Here is a 17693-nt window from a genome sequence, read left to right as displayed (position 1 = left end):
TTCACAGTTGGAAGGGAGTAAGAAAGGAGGTGCAAGAGTGGGGTAGGCTTTGGTGGCTCAGACAGTGGGGGGTAAAGGGAACTGTAGGTGGCCTTGAGACTGTGGTCCTCTGAGACTGGAACAGTTGCTTGAAGCCAACCTGTCAGCCTGATCTGCCTGCTACTTCCCACTTCCCTTCCACTGGATTCTTTTTGTGATTGCTTTCCATTTGGATTTCGGTTTGTGCTTTATGTGCTTTATTTCATTGAATCCATGTGAACATTTGGGGGAAGTTGGGCATTTTGATTCTCATTTCCAACCCGAGGAAACTGTGGTAGAGGGTGGTTAAGTAACTGGCCCAGGATCATGCAGCAAGTAAGTGACAGAGTAGAAACTGAACCTGTTCTCTCTGGTGCCCTTAATGTCCTCTGTATTCTTCACCCAGTGCACTCATGCAACCAGCCTATTCCTGCTATCGTGACTGGCTTGCTACAACTCTGATCATGCCCACATAAGGCTGTGTTTGCTCTCTATAGCCATAATTCTCCTGTCATTACTGAGAGGTGGAAAAACGGTTGAGGGGAAATAACACAAATAACACCTCCTGGTGTCAACCCAGCCTCCATAGGGGACAAAAATGCTTAGCAACTCTTTCAAAGTATCCAAGACAAAACTTGACCTTTAAGCAGTTTCTCCATTTAGAGTTAAATTTGTCTTTAGCAAATATGGTTTGAATAAATCAAGACTTCCTGTTTTAGCTATTTAACGGGGAAGGTAATATTTCCAATCTGATTTTAAATTTTTCTTTTGCCAAATTCCACAGGGCAAGAAAAAAAAATAGAACGCTAAAGTTCAGGATAAAAAAGAAACTTCCCAAGAAGTGCATTGGTACAAACCATTGCTGTGGTCATCATAAATGTCTTTTACTTTTACTTTCCAAACCAAAGTCTAGGGTTTCCATGGTAACTGCTTTGACCCCAGCTGGTTTGCATCATGTTGTTTGTATAGAAGCCAGTGGAGCAGGGCTCGGCTGTGTCACAAAGTTCAGGTGTCAATATGGATCTCCCGGGACAAATACCAGAAAGAAAAATATTGCATGCAACACCCTGTCTTACCCAACCACTACTTTCCCAAACCCTAGCACTCTGCTACTGTGCTGACCAAATGCCCAGGGATTTCCAGTCTCCCATCCTCTCAAAGTCAAACCTTCAGCTGCATCCAGTTGTGACTTCTCTATATGTCTAACTGTGTCCATTGGAAGGGAATTAAAGCAGCAGGCTTTTAATTTACAAATGTTGCATCCATTCGAATGTTCTTGAGCAATAGTGTTTCATAACGGTTAGAACATAGGTTCGACAACCCCAGCCAAGTGCAAACTTGAGAAATTGCAGATTGCCTTCCTGTGATTCACCCAGAATTCCAGATGGAAATTACTTCTCAAGGTCAGTGCAAAGCTCCGTACAAAGGTGTCTCCTACAGAGAACATGTGGTGTGAGGCTGGACCGAGGGTCAAGGCTTCCATTCCTGTTTGCTCCTTGACCTTGGCAGAGTTAGTTTGCCTCCGAGAGCTTCTCTCTAGCCATAAGGGAATCACATAGTTTGTGCCTTTCCTCCCCCCATACCCTTCCCACCACTCCACCCCAAGACCTGCTCCTATTTTCTAGGCTTGATGAGAGCACTAAGGAAGAAATATGCCTCCTTCCGCCAAATTACTTCTATTTCTTAAAATAAATCCCAGCTTTTCTCTTCTGGGAAGCCACCCCAGAGTGGACTAAGATCTCAAAATATCTCTTATTTACTTTATTCAAGAAACATTGAGAGTCTACTAGGCGCCAGACAGGAACAGACCCTGACTTCAAGGTGGAGACTAGCATGTAATTAGGCCCAATAAAGGACCAAAATCATTGTACAGGTACAGTCAGAGGAGGCTGGTTTTCCAGTTTGAAGTTCAGGAAGTCAAAAACCTTCTTCAGGCCAGGCATGGTGGCTCATGCCTGTAATCCCAGCACTTTGGGGGGCCGAGGCAGGTGGATCACAAGGTCAGGAGATCGAGACCATCCTGGCTAACACAGTGAAACCCTGTCTCTACTAAAAACACAAAAAATGAGCTGGGCATGGTGGCAGGAGCCTGTAGTCCCAGGTACTTAGGAGGCTGAGGCAGGAGAATCACTTGAACCTGGGAGGCGGAGGTTGCAGTGAGCCAAGATTGCGCCACTGCACTCCAGCCTGGGCACAGAGCGAGGCTCCATCTCAAAAAAAAAAAATTCTTCATAGAGAAGTGAAGCACCACTTAACTAGCACCCTTATTACTTTCTAATATAATTAGCATGCATAGTCCATCATTATATCATATGCTTTAAATACACAAATTTGCATGCAAGTCTATCTTGATATCTATTGAAATAACAAAAATCTCTAATGTAAAGACCTGGTTTTCATTATACCGGGTTTAATATCTGACTTGTCCAGGTTAGAGCTGGTCACATGGTGAGGGTCAGGTGGCCTTAAGTCTGGTTTCAGAGCTGAGGGGACACATTAGAGGACACACGTGGTTTACCTGAGGGGGTGGCCCTATGCAGACATTAAGGAGGGAGGCCTTTCCTCTGTGTCCAGGTGAGGAATGGATCCACATCTAAGCCCAAAGCTACAGAATAGGGACTTGCACACAGTACCTTTATCTTCTACCACTTCTTTGATAGTAATGGCATCTACATTTTTACCATTTCAAATTCTTGAATGACCCTGGTTCTCCCTTGCTTTGTGCCCTTGGGATGCTTCCTTCTCTCCAGGCCTCAGTTCTTCACCAGCTGAATGATGGAAGTGGCTTAGGTGATCATCTTGTAAGCTCTAAATTGTATTCCATAGGCCTAACCTGAATCAGTCTTTATCAGCTTGGAATCCTCAGGGCCTAAGCACAGTAGTAAGTCCTGAATAAATATTTATTCAATTAAATTGAAGAGACTCAAAGTCAAGTCCTACACTATTGGAGAGCATAGAGATTCCAGTTATTGTCCTCTATTTCAGATGAGCAGCGGGGTGAAGGGTCTGGATTTTCTACCCATCACTAAGCCTCCGAAGGTGGCATCAGTGACTTGGATCTGCTTGTAAGCTGCTCCAACTTGGCTTCTTCAGATATAGATTCATACAAAGCCTACACCTGTGCCTTGCTTTGTTGAATATCTGAATGTAAAAAGGACAAATACATCAATTGTCCAAAGTACTTACATGTGGTCTTATAAACTAAAGAAAGTAACCACGTAGCTTTCTGGTGCCTGAAAAAAGAAAACACGGTGTAGAACATCTGTATCATTAAACGCCTGTCCCGGTTTGTACTCAACTACTTGGCTTAACTTTGCACAGTCCTGAGAAATACAAGTCTTGTGATTGGTATAGACAGCCAACTGGAGCAACTCAAGCCGGAAAAACAACAGAATTGTCCTGGTTGTACATTGCACTGCATACAAGCACTGGAAGACAATTCTAATTCTGTCTTCTGTATTACTTTGGTAGAGACTAAAGTAATGAATTGAGATAGGAATCAAAGGCAGTAAAAGTGGGAACATTCTGAGCATACATGGGAGGTACTGAGCTTCTACTCATTGAGCCTTCTCCAAACATGTCAGCTCACTCAGGTGTGTGTCAGAATAGCCCTTGCAAAATTGTCTCATAAAGCAAAGCTTTTTTCCCTGTGCTATAACACATCCCCACTGTGGGTACTGGTTAGGCCTCAGGCTATCTAGCCCAATGGCTACTGTACCCTTTTTTTTTTTTTTTTTTTTTTTTTTTTTTTTGAGACAAAGTCTCTCTCTGTCGCCCAGGCTGGAGTGCAGTGGTGCCATCTCGGCTCACTGCAACTTCCACTTCCCAGGCTCAAGCGATTCTTGTGCCTCAGCCTCCCAAGTAGCTAGGATTATAGGCATGCACCACCATACCTAGCTAATTTTTGTGTTTTTAATAGAGATGGGGTTTCACCATGTTGGCTAGGCTGGTCTCAAACTCCTGGCCTCAAGTGATCTGCCCTCCTCAGCCTCCCAAAGTGCTGGGATTACAGGTATGAGCTGCCATGCCCAGCCTGGCTATTGTAGACTTTAATAGGACTCTTAATTTGACTTTAATGTGACTACTTCTCTTCTTATCTGTGCTTCTTCATATAGATTCTGCACCGCACCTGGAGATATTTTATTCCACATAATCAATGTCAGACAAAAATAAATTTAAAAAGCTTTTTTAAAAAGCCTGAAGAGGTCCAGGCACATGCCTGGTAGAGGAAGGTGAATTCTATATGCTTTTTTTTTTTCTATTGACAAAGACAAATATCTCTCAGCACTTATATACTAGCCATTGTATATCTACCTTTGTTTAGTAATCACAGTTCTATTAGGCACAGTGAGGTGAGGGCCCATTACCCAGTTAGGAAGTGGCAAAGCTGAGATTCAAACCAAAACTCTTGGATTCTGGAATCAAGGGCTTTCCCCTGTACCATGCTGCCTTCCTGGGCTGGTCGTTTGCCCTTCTCTCAGCTCTTTGGAACTACATTCACTGGCACACAGTCTGAAGGGACTTAAGCACTCCCCTTCACTTGCCACCCAGCCCAAATACCACTGCTGGCCCCTCCTGAAGAGCACAGAGAAGAGAATCTCCTTCTGAACAATGAGCAGAAATTTTGTTTAAAATTTCTCACATCTCTTTGTAGTTTATTTTTGCAAACTTGGCCTATAAGACGCTACTTATTTGCTCTTATATGTGTTACCTGCAGTTTTAAGAAAGAGCTACCAGACCAACAATATCACTTTGGTTTTGGTTTATGTAGCCTAAATAACTCGCTACACTTCTCTTCTTAAAGTGTTTAATGAGAGTTTTTAGTGAAATTTGCTATGTTTTGTGGAAATATTCATGCTAGGTGATGGATTATTTGAAATTTTCTTCCTAATGCAGCAATGCTGTGTAAGAACATCATCATTGTTCAGTTTGGTGGGTTTTCTCTTCAAGGTGTAGATAACGGTAGAAGGGACTTTTGCAGGATTAGCATTTACAATGCTTTGTCAGTCAGGGTCTTGGGATTAGACTCACTGAGTCAGTCATCAGTAGCTCCATTAACTGAGACATAAACAGATTCATTAAAGAGTGGAATGAGGTCCAACATTGATGTCTTTGCTGAGGGTCATACTGAGCTACCAGCTGCATCATGAGCATCTTTAGAAGTCAGCACTTGGCAAAAGACATGGAAGACCAAAATCAAGAACTACAAGACTGCCCCTTTTGACAGATGCTTCCCCAACCAGACTAGGAACTGCTGGCAGAACTTCCTGGACTTCCACCTCTGTGAGAAGGCAACAACCGCTGATGGGGGTGATGTCTCTATGTGTGAATGATACCAGTGTGTGCACAAGTTCTTCTGCCCTGCTCCTGGGTTTCAGCCTAGGATGACAGCTGGGCTAAGGGCACATTTCCTGGAAAGATCTGAACTGGCTGCATCTTACCCCTCCTACGTCCTTCATCCTTTTCCCAGGCAAAGGGAAACCTGGGTACATGGTGATCCTCACCTGGAGCCCTGAATCATGACTTAACTATGAATAAAAATGCATTGGAAAAGCAGGGGGGAAGGAGTGGAAATAACAAAAAATAATGAATCAGGGAGGGTATTCCATCGTGCATTCCAGCTTTGTCAGTAACCCCTTTGACCACGTCACTGAATATCTCTATGAGGAATTGCATTTCCTACCTGACATAGTTTGAGTATATCCCCACCCAAATCTCACCTTGAATTGTAGTTCCCATAATTCCCATGTGTCATGGGAGGGACTAGTGGAAGGTAATTGAATTATGGGGGCAGGTTCCCCCAAGCTATTCTCATGATAGTAAGTTCTCACAAGATCTGATGGTTTTATAAGGGGCTTCTCCCTTCGCTTGGCCCTCATTCTTTTCTCTCCTGCTGCCCTGTGAAGAAGGATGTGTTTGCTTCCCCTTTCAGCATAACTGTAAGTTTCCTGAGGCCTCCCCAGCTCTGCAGAACTATAAGTCAATTAAACCTCTTTCCTTTATAAATTCCCCAGTCTTGGGTATGTCCTTCTAGCAGTTTGAGAACAAACTAATACACTATCTGAGAAATTGGGTTTGTAAAAAGCTGCCCCAATTACCTCAGAATAGTGTTGTTGGAGAGGAAAAGAATTTGCATACTACAAAAAGTTAAGTGTTATAAAAATGTAAGATTGTCTTATTACATAGATCACAAGTCATAAAGAATTGCTAGCTAAAGCAGTAGCCAGTTCTCTTGTGATAAGTTATATAACGGTGCAGTCAGTTGATAAGGGTCAGGCCACCAAAGAAAATCAGTGTTTAAGGACATATACGGCAACATGACAGAGTAAATTGATTTCTATGAAAGGTAGTAATGAAAATAGGAGCTTGTATTTGCTTGACATTGGCTTTCTTTTTAATTTCATTGTTTATGATTTATTTTTCATACACTTAAAAAACATCATGGTGCACAATGGATTTGAGAAAAACTGGCCCTTTACACAGATGATTTGAGAGCTTGGTATATGTGGCATCAAAAATCCCAGGAAACAAGTGAAGAATTAAAATAGAAGTCTGCATGTTTTACCTATCCAGCAGAAGGTGAAAATGGAAAAAGTCCAGAATTCCAACTGGATGTGTCAGTTCTCTGCCAGACGTTGGTGTCCTGTAGACCCAGCCAGAGGACACGCTTTGATACTCTGCCCTTGGAGATGCACTCAGTATTGTCAGAGGAATACAGGTCCAAAGTGAAGAACTATCCGACTGCAGTGGCTGATGGCTCTTCTGGGCTGGTGGGATCTAGGTGGAGATTGCTGTGCTCTACAAAGCTAAATAACACTCATAAGAATCTATGGTCAACTGAGGAAAGAGAGAATGTTAATTTCCATGTCTGGAAACATCAGAAATGGCTGAATAATCAGCAGACGGCCTGATTTGTATTTTGGTCTTCCTATCTGTAGATGAATGCAACTTAAAAACACATCCTAATATCAAATAGGAAAAGCTCCCCCCTTCCACCCATCTCATTTTAGTTTTTCACCTATAATTATTCTTCCAAGTAAAATTTAGAATCATTTTGTCTAGTTCTAAGTAAACTCTTGGTTGAAATGCTGTTAATTTATAAATCAGAATGGATAAAACTGATATCTTGACAACCCAAAGACTTCGATCCCAGAATGTATTACTTCTTTCAAGTCAGTTCATTTTTGTAGCTTTCTCTATTGTTTATTGTATACATTGCTTATTAAATGTATTCCTTTGTATTTTATGGTTTTGTTGCTACTGTGAGTAGAATATTTACATTCTAATTACAATTAATGCTGGCATATAAGAAAGCTATACATTTTAATATATTTAACCTTTACCCAACTATCTTCCTGCTTTCTTATTACATACTACTAATAACTTTTTCCAGCTAATAACTTTTGAGTTATCCAGACATACAAAAATTATCAGTATTTACTAACTCTGCTCCTCCTCCTTCTCAATACATATAACTCACCTTTTCCTTGGCTTATTGCATTAGCTCTTATTTCCAGAACAGTGCTGAATACATGAAGATATCCTATTGAAATATAACAGGCTTTCTTTTCATATTAACAGAAATGTTATTTTCAAGCCATGTGCCAGCCTCCTCTTCCTCTCCATAGTTTCTCAAACACTTGCTGATAGAAACAAAATCTCATTCAGAGAAGTATGAAGGACAATCTTGAGGAAAATATGCAAGCCGAATGAATTGTCTCTGCTTTGCCTTAGCAATATGGTGCTAGGAGAAGGTGGGATTTAGGGACTGATTGTATATCTACTTATCAGGTTCCTGCATGTTTTATAGCATCTTAATTGCTCTCAAGAGGAGTGACTGAGTCATTGCTGGGCTTCTTAGTTTGGGCTGGGTCAGAGCAGTTGCCTGAATTTTCCAGCACCCTATGCAAAGTTCTGCCATGGAGATAGCTGGGTGTCCTTCTGAGGTGTTTACTTTGAATTTTATTTTTGGTTCCAATTTGAACCCATATTCAAGGCACCCAACCCTGACAAGCAAAAGGGAGACAAAATTGATCCCTTGGTTCTATTCCCAACCCATTCAAAAATAGAAGGCAGTCAGAGTTCTCAGGAACTAAGACAATGGGGGGCTGGGTTGCCTGGCTTCCATGTGGCAAGGTCAAGGGAAATCATCCGGCCAGTGTCACTGCTGTAACTGCCCAGGCTGAGAGTCTTGTCTGTTTCCCATTGGAATGGGGTCCAGTGAGGCTTCAGACTCATCAGTGTTAGAAATAAATTTTATACTCTGAGAATCAGAGGCCCTCTTTTCTTCTGCCTACTCTCATCCTTTATTGATTTCCACACACACGTATAACTTTACTAATATACATACATGTGATCGTGCACCCGTGCAATGGACACTGCAGTGTGCCTTCTGTGTCCCTTCCCTATGGTGCTGGGAGGGCCAGTGCCTGGCAGCTCCCAACTGTGTCTCACTCCTGGTGGCTGCCCACTGCAAATGATAGTCTCCTTCTTCCTGGGGGCAGCCAACATCCAATGACTGGGCAGCTGTCCAGAGCAATGCTGGCTTCCCTGGGATGGGCTGAGGCTTTTGTCCTGACTGCATGGCAGCTCGGCTTCTCCCTCCACCCCATCCTGTTTGCCTCCCTCCCCCACAGGTGTGACATGGAGGGCACATCCTCCTGCAGGCAAACCTCCATCTCAGAGTCTACTTCCCAGAGCCTGTTTCTCAGTCTACTTCCTTGCCCTAGACAATCTGCTTGAATTGTTAAAGTGTCATCATTTTTCTCGGTTTTTTTTCTTGTTTGTTTGTTGGGAGCGACTAACCCCTCTTCACCTCTTGTGCCATACACCAACTTCAGCTTCCTTAATTTCTCCCAAGAAAACACATGTCCACAACCTGATTTGTGTCTGCCAGTGTTTTCATTAAGTTTTCTCTGAATGGTGTCTGTAGTCTATTGTATTCCTCCTTTCCTCTATCAAGGATAGTCATCTAGTTCCCAGACTTTTGCCTCCGCAAAGAGTGCACATTGTTTACAGAGGTCCCTTTTTACCTAGATGCTTTTACTTCTATGGGAGAGATTCCTAAGAGGGGGATTTCTGGTTTAAAGGGAATGCGTGCTTGCAATTTTAACGACGTTGCCAGGTCACTTTCTCAAGGGTCTGGGACATGGTTTCACCAGCAAGGCAGGAGAGCAGCCTGCTGCTTGTTCTCACCATGAGCATCCCACCTGGAGATCCCACCTGAAGATCAAGGGCTAATCCACTCCAAAGACTTCGTTCACAACTTCAACATTTCTCACTGCAAACTGAATCTCCTCCCTTCCCTTGTGAAAGGAAGGGGAGATTGGGAGGGGGAAGAGAAGGCTGGTGGGCCAGAGGAGCGTCCGTGGATTCTCAGGTGGCTCCTTCCTCTAAATGGATGAGAAATGTGGAGTGAGACCAGCAGGCCTCTTTCCCCACTCCAGCCTACAAACCACACGGCCAGGCCCAGGTGTCTCTTAGGGAGAGGTGGGAGCCAGCCTGGAGCACAGGACTCCACAGGGCAGGGAGCCCACAGCGCAGGGGCAGTGGCTGCTGACAGCCGCAGAGACCATGACAAGGAGCACTAGACAGCAAAGAAGATGCAAGGATGGAAAGGAAGCTGCATGCAGCGTGTTCTCCCCAAGGCCCAAAAGGGTCCTTCATTCCCTGCAAGTGAAACTGTGTTCTTCTTGTCCTGGAGAGAAAACAAGAAGACAATTGGCATGTGGCTGATCTACCCAGGCTGGAAAGAAGAAAGACTGAAGTGACTATTCTTAAATTTAGGAAAATCTGTTTAGAATATTTGGACACAGATGTACCTCCTCCAGCGTCTAGGACATTGGGTGTGACCTGACACTTCCGTGACCTCTACACCCTTTCCAAACTGTCCATGATCAGTGGTGGGGTGTGGGCAGGTGGTTGGTACTGGGCAATCCCAGCAGAGCTCAGTATCAGCCTGCCCACTTGAGCACTGGGCATGGCATAGCACTCTCTCTCTCTCTCTGCCTCGTCATCATTGGCATCTCCTCTCCCCTTACTTGTGTGTGAAATTAAGCTGACCCTATATGCTGTTTTGTGACACAGAATCATTACCCATAATAAGCATTTCATAACTCAATCTGTTTCTGCCAATTGTTTTAAATCTCTCTTATTAGCTATGTTAGGCATGCTATTATCTTAATCTTCTTAACATCCATATGAGAGTTTGACAAGTCAGCAGGGGATCTTGCCTTTGCTGCCAAGGATATGTGATTAGGTTACAGCTCCAGAGACTGTGATGGCAGAGCCCCAACCAGGCCAATCTCCTGAGTATATTTCTTTAACGATAAAAGACATCAGTCCCCCAAAGTCCAGGAAGTAACAGTGCATCCATGAGAACAAAGACACTTCTACAGACCAGTATCTGGGACTTTCATCCAGTCATTTAACTTTGTGTATATAAGATAAAAAGAAAAAAGGTGAGAAAGACTCCCTCCCGCCTGCAATGACCCTAACCTCATCTGGGAGGCTACTGCAACAACCCAGCTTTGTTCTGGCAGGCTACAGAAATGATTTTAATATTCCAAGGGAGTTAACATAAGTCCAGAGGGAGTAGTTGACACTCTGGTAGAACTTGGATCATGCTTTCCCCTAGGATCATCTCAGGGTAAGAAAATAATTTGAGTTTTGGCAGCTGTGATGACTGTGGGCAGGACAGCTTATTTCTTGGTTAATTCCTTAAATAAACCTTCATCTTTGCAAATTCTTGTTACAGCCACAACTGATGAGAAGGTTCAACTATGCTGTCTCTCTAGCCAAACCGTCTTTGATTTAACCCTCTGTTAACTCTTCCCCTTTCTTTGTTAGGAGAATATTGTCTGGCTTCAGGGTGTCATCTTTTCATGGCCATTTATTTCCCTGTGGTCCAGTCATGTGTTATCCTAGCACGAACAAAGGAGTCTTGATTAGTACATTTGGTGTTCTGGAGATGGCAGAAGAAAACAAGGCTCCAAGCCAGCTTTTAGACTGCAAGATCTTAGGGAGCATCATAATATCACAGCCAAGTTCCTCCCGTTTCTTGGAAATAAGGGTTTCAAGAGCTGCCTTCAAGCCTTGAGGGCAGGTGCAGAAGAAATAAACCATGAAGCATCTCTTCTAATACCAGTCCTGTGTGTCTACCCATCCTTCGGCTTTCTCTGCAGGGGACCTGCCTGGAAGCAATCTGAGAAGCAGAGTCAGCTCGGGTGGGAGGTGATAAATTAACTCTTTTGGGCTAGGCTGGGTTATTGACAGTTCTGACACAGATCTCAGAATGGAGTCCACTAGAGGCCCAGGACAGTGGTCACTCGAATATACACTTAGTGCTGTCTTCAAACATCCGACATTCCTTCTCCCTGAAACACCACAATCCTTCCCCACCCACCCCCACCCCCCAGACACACACCCTTGACATTTAGGAGGGTGGAGCCACTATTTCCCAAATGCGTTGACCTCTACTTGGCTTGTTTGTACCTTAGCTAAGGATTTTCATGTTCTTCTGCAAAAACTTACCAGGGGGAGCGTGGGGCTGTCTATAAGTGATGTATTATGGAATTGCTGATTTTTTTTCCAGGTTTCAATTTTCTACTGAGTTGTCCTTCTGAATTCCATTGCAGCCTTTCTGCCTATATTTATAATAAACTCCAAATACAGGGAGTGCTCCTTGTTTCCAGATGTGGAATCCAGGATTATGTAATTTGTAGCTGTATTTCTTTGAGAGGTGATTAAGCATGTTATCATATTATCATATTACTGACTGTTCACTTGTTATTTTTCCTTTCGTCATTCATTCAATCATCCTTCTTTTTCCTAACTATATTTTTTCCTAGGGGTAAAATTTATAATGTAATTTTAAGTACCAAGGAAAATTCTATTAGAATGACATATTTATTAAAAATATGAGATGGATTGGGATCTTTGCCATATCTTTGCTTTAAGGAGCACACACAGCTCATTGTTTCCTCACTTTTGAGAAAGTTCCCCAGGCACCATCTTGTTTTTTGGTTGTTCCTTTCCCAGGGCAGTTCTGTTGTATACATGCCACCAGTAGCCACTTGAATTTGCCTTGCTTTGTAGCCACTTTTTGTCAGCCTATATTTCTCTCTCTCTTTGTATGGTCTTGTATCAAGAAGGATTTATCTAGACCCTGGCTTTGGCATTAGGTGAGTCTCCCAAGCATTGTGAGTGGTGGTTCAGTGCCTGCTCCGGTGATAACTGGAAGGCACCACGGCTCCTAGTGTGTTTCCCAGCTCCCAGCAGTCATGTATGTCATGTGACTCTGTTGTAATGGGATGTGACGCTTTTACAAAATTATCACACACCAGCCACTATACACTTGATGGGCAGCATCTCATGCATAAAACCTTATAAAGCAGGTACTGTTCTTTTTAAAATTTTAAAGAAGAAACAAAAGAATCCTAAGATTAAGTGATTTGTCTCACAGAGCATGTATTTGGGAAAGGCAGGGTTGGAATGAGGTCCTGGGCTCCTACCCAGAGTTCCTGCATGTGGTTATCACGTGTCCCTAGCAAATAGCCATAGGCATCATTATTGTTTTCAGTGTTCAGGTCAATTGAATACTAGATTACTGACCACAAAGGCTTGAAATAATTGAAATATTCACCCTGTGACTTCATTTAATCAAGAAGAGTTCAACAGAGAATGTGATCCTCTAAAATCCAGAAAATGTTCATCCTCTAAAATCCAGAAAGTGTTGTCATATTATGCGAATGCCAGTATCACAGAAAAATGAAATTAACAGAAACAAAATCAGTCCTCAGCATCACAGACCTGCACCCCTGGCCCTGCATTCTTAAACCCTCCCTTCTTTCCCCAGCTGATAGAGCTTGCTCTCTGGAGACAAGAAGCACATTTAGGTTAAGGTGTTAATGACTGAGGAAGGACTCGTGTGTTATCCTTCTAGGTGTGTAGTGTTTTTTATTTTAACAGGGATAGGGAAAAGGGAAGAGAGCTAGCATTCTTGAGCCTAACACTAAAGCTTGTCTCTAATGAGGACTTGAAGCTTTAGTAACCATGGATGAGTAGGAGGTATTTGTTTAGACAGTCTTCTTTATTATCGACAAAAGAAAAAAATGAAAAGGCAGCCTGGTGTCAAGCACTCCAAGAACAGTTTCTTAATACTTGTGAAGTAAGTGGTATTATTATCTGATTTTACAAATCAGAAAGGCCAGGTGCAGTGGCTCATACCTGTAATCTTAGCACCCTGGGAGGCCTAGGTAGGTAGATCACTTGAGCTCAGGAGTTTGAGACCAGCCTGAGCAGCATGGTGAAACCCTGTCTCTTCCAAAAATATAAAAATTATCCGGGCATGGTGGTACATGCCTGTGGTCCCAGCTACTCAGGAGGTTGAGGTGGGAGGGTTGCTGGAGCCCAGGAAGTTGAGGGGGCGGTGAGCCATGATCACGCCACTGCACCCCAGCCTGGGTGAAAGAGTGAGACCCTGTCTCAAAAAAATAATAATAAAATAAAGTAAAATAAAAACAAGTAAGAAGACAGAGTCTCAGTGCTACGATCTGAATGTTTGTGTCCGTCCCTCCCCAAATTTGTATGTTGAAACCTAATCACCAATGTAATAGTATTAGGAAGTGAGACCTTTGGGAAGTGAGTAGGTCACGAGCACAGAGCACTGATGTTTGGGATTCGTGTCCTTATGGAAAAAGCCCAAGACTGGGCATTCCTGTTGCTAAGAAAAAATAAATAAATTGAGCATTCTTGTTGCTAAAAAAAAAAAAAAAGAAAGAAAAGAAAGAAAAACCCCAGAGAGCTGCCTTGTCCCTTCCACCTTGTGAGGACACGGATAGAAGGAGCCTTCTATGAACCAGAAAGTGGACCTCACCAGACACCGCAACTGCTGGCACCTGGATCTTGGACTTCCTGGCATCTAGAACTATAAGAAATATGTTTCTGTTTTGTATATGCCAGCTAGTTTAGGGCATCTTGTTATAGCAGCCCAAACAGACTAAGACACTCAGAGAAATTAAGTAAGTATCACATGTCACCAAGCTGGCAAATGGCGAAGCTGAGATTTAAATCCACATCTGTCTTTAACATTTCCATTCAATCTCAACATTTCCCATAAACAAGTTTTGGCTGCAATGAGATATTATGATTATAGCTATGTTATCATCCTGTGGCAGTTTTTAGAAAAACGCAAGTAATTCATAAATATGAATCATTGTTGTATTAAGTCGCAATAATAAAAAGGTTAACCTTTATTTAGTGCTTACAACGTGCCAGATGCTATTTTAAGCACATTGCATGAATCATCTAATTTCTTCCTCATGCAGTACCATGAGGGAGATTCAGTTCTTGCCTTCCATTTTACAGATGAGGAAACTGAGAGTTAGTGATTTGCAGAACGGGCACAATCATACATAGCTCTGTCCTCCCTCAGACTGTGTAACCATAAGTTTTTTCATTTTTCCTAAGATAGTGAAATGAAGAATGCTATAGTAATTGACTGAGGTCTTATGAGATGATCTCTTGAATCTATTTCCAGTTGGGAACTGGGTGTTTCTGGTTGGCAGATAGCTCTCCTACTGGTCATATTCAGGGATCAGACTGGGAGACCCTCGCCCTAGGCAAGGCTTGGTGTAATGTGCTAGGGAGCTAGCAAAAGACCCAAGATCTTGCTGTCTGTCTGGGGAGGCTGACAGGAACATACTAAGAAGGCAAAGCAAGGTGGCACATGCTGGATCCAAGGGCATAGGATCGATGAGCACCACAGGGGTCAGACTGGGAGGTAAGCACAGACAAAGATGAGCACAGGTCCGCAAGACTTTTAAGGCCTCATGGAAACGTTTCTATTTCTATAAAATCAAGATAACAAAATAGACTTTTTGGCCAAAAAAAATATTTATATACAATATACTCATCTTTATACCAATAGAGTTATAAAATATAATTTTTAATTCTTTGCATGGAAGAAGTAGCCCATGAAGGCAAGAGTCACTGGAGCCATAAAAGTCATAATGTGACCCTGCCATTGCCCTCTGGATGCAGGTCACTCCAAGGCCTTTGCAGGTGGCAGAGCCACAAGTGGAAGGAGCCTGGGTCCCTGAATTTGGTCTGCAGGAGAACTGCTTGCCAGTCAGAAACACCCAGCCACCCACTGGAAATAGATGCAAGAGATCACTCATGAGACTTTCATTAATTACTGTAGCATTCTTCCTTTCATTGTCTTAGGGAAAAAAATGAAGAAACTTAAGGTTCCATGGCCTGAGGAAGGCCACAGAAGGAAACTCACTTTGAGCTGAGCTTTGAGGGGCAGGAAGTACTAGCTCAGCTGGAATGCACCCTCTGTTCATGATCTCCATGATGAAAATGAACTCAGTGTGTAAGTGAGCTGGCCATCTTCTCAGGAAGAAGAGGTAAGTACTCTCTGGACAGAACGTGTTTTTGGCATGGCCAGTGCCCAGCTCAGCACTTGGGACATTGTAGGAATTCAAGGAACGGGGCTCATGTCCTCATGCAAACACCAGTGTGCAGAACTTGGAAGTGGATTTTCTGTTTTAAGCAGGTATCAAACAGGCAATCAACCCTGTGCCTAGTATGGAACCAAAATGCCCGTAGGATACAAGAGAGACTGTTCCTTAAGGATTGTTAAATCAGGAGGGAGAGTATAAATTAGTGTGCATGTGCAATTTATATATCATTACAAGCTAAATTTTGATTTTTCCTAGAGAATGACAGTTGCTCTGTGAAGGCTGACATAGTTGAAAAAGACTTTTCAGAGGAAGTGAAGCTTGACCTGGGATTAGTGAATAAGTGGGATATAAGTATCAAAATCAGGAAATTTTGACAAGGATAGCGGACAACTAGAAGTTGGGGTAATATGGCCTTTAGGGGATGAGAAGCCCCAGGATGACCAGTGAAAAGTGTTCATGGTCCCCTTACAGGAAATGAAGTAGGGCGGAATTAGAAAACAAAGAAACTCCATCTTCTTCCCTACCCACCCTCCCCATTTTTTGTCAAACAACCAAACTCTCCCACTTGAGTGTTTCATGGAAGAATGGTTAAAGGCAGGAAGAAGAGAGAAGAAAAGAAAAGGAGCTACAGCCAGAAAGAAGAAAACAAGCTACAGAGTGAAGACATCTCTATGACCCCCATTCCCTAAAGAAGGAGCTGTCTGTCTCCTCTCTCCCAACACAGATGTGGGGACCGAGGCCCTGGAAAGCCTGGCAAGCTCAGGGTGGGACATGTGGGTGCTGGCGGTCTCTCTGGAGCATGCAGGCATTGTTTTATGCCACTCTTGAATTCTGAACAACCAAACGCTGTCAGAAGGAAGCTGGCATGTTGCTCCACTGGTAACTCAATTCCACACTGCAGATCTGCCGGCTAGTTTAAGAAGAACTACGATGCCATCAAAATCCAATGTTCAATCAGAGAAGGAAGCTGCCTTCTCTTTCTGCATATGATTAAGAGGCAGACATACTCATGCATCGGAGAGCCTTGCTGTCTTTTCTTCCAGGAATAAAGATGGGCTCATTTAACATGATTTCTACCTGTTCTCCTGCAATTAGTGTTTAAGTGACTGTCTCCGGGTATTAGTCACTCTGAGGAAATGAAATGATGCTATGGTAATTGGCCATGTGTGTGTTTTTTTCTTTTCTTTTCACTTCCCTAGGGATTTCACTTGGCTCAGAAAGCATTTTTTAACATAGGCCCTGTCTGCACTCTTTATTTAGCTAATTAGAGAGCTTAAGGGAGCATGCTGGCATTGATCAAAAAGGGAGGAAGGGGGAGGGGCAGCGTGTTATACTGGGAAGAGCACTCGATTGAACAGGAATATCTGGGTTCTAGCCCAAACTCATCAATTTTCTCTTCTATTAAGCTCTTAAATTTTGGTCAGCTGTGTTACAGGCATTACCTTTTTTGATCCTCACAATAACATTACAATGTTGGTATCATGGCCTCCTTTCAGAGATGAGAAAAACAAAGTTTGAAGGAGGCTGCCTTGACCGTGGCTTCCCGGCGGGCATGCAACAGGGTTGACACGGAGACTCTAGTTGGCCTTAATTCCTACGCTTTGCCATCCTTTATTAGTTTTTACTTACTAAACAGACCCCTGTTACCCAGGATGAGTCACTTCACCTCTCTGTCCTTGCTTGCTTTAACTGTTCGTGATTCTGTAAAAATGCTGGCTCTTCTGAAGCTCTAAGTGCCTTTCTTTCTCAACAGATGGATAACTACTATACATCCTATTACCTTTCTAATACCTTTCTCTTTCCTTGCCCCCTACCTATTTTGTTCTGCTTTTCTTCTCTCTCCTACTACAACCAGACAATGGCCAGTATAGCAGGTGTGGGGGCTGAGCAAGAAGAGGCAGGGGGAGGAGAAAGAAGCAGCTCTATTCATTGGGCACTCCATTTTCTAGCCCAGGCAATACTTTCTTCTAAATGAGCCCAGAGTAATATAGTATGGGACAAAGACCCAAAGAAAGGCTTGGAGTATGAAGATTTCATTTCCAGTTCTGCCGCCGTCTTATTATATTGTGGGGTTTTGACCAAGCCATAGTCTTATGGTACCTCTGGTTCCTCACCTTGACAACTATAATTATAACACACATCAGAGAGTGGTTGTGCCCTTGAAGTTGCAAAAATATGAGGTGTCAAGTATAAGTGATGAAATGATGG

General features: G+C 43.0%; 1 protein-coding gene and 1 pseudogene across 3 annotated transcripts in view; both read left to right on the top strand.

Moving 5' to 3' along the window:
- The window catches only part of ADRA1A (adrenoceptor alpha 1A), a 119726-nt gene that overhangs the window by 25384 nt on the left and 76649 nt on the right, over window positions 1-17693 (top strand). The window lies entirely within an intron of this gene.
- On the top strand, window positions 4917-5443 carry LOC129042848 (cytochrome c oxidase subunit 6B1-like; annotated as a pseudogene).

This window comes from Pongo pygmaeus, chromosome 7, assembly GCF_028885625.2.
Source record: "Pongo pygmaeus isolate AG05252 chromosome 7, NHGRI_mPonPyg2-v2.0_pri, whole genome shotgun sequence".
Taxonomy (NCBI): domain Eukaryota; kingdom Metazoa; phylum Chordata; class Mammalia; order Primates; family Hominidae; genus Pongo; species Pongo pygmaeus.
The sequence above is the reverse complement of the archived record's forward strand: the minus strand, read 5'-3'. Positions and strand labels throughout refer to the sequence as shown.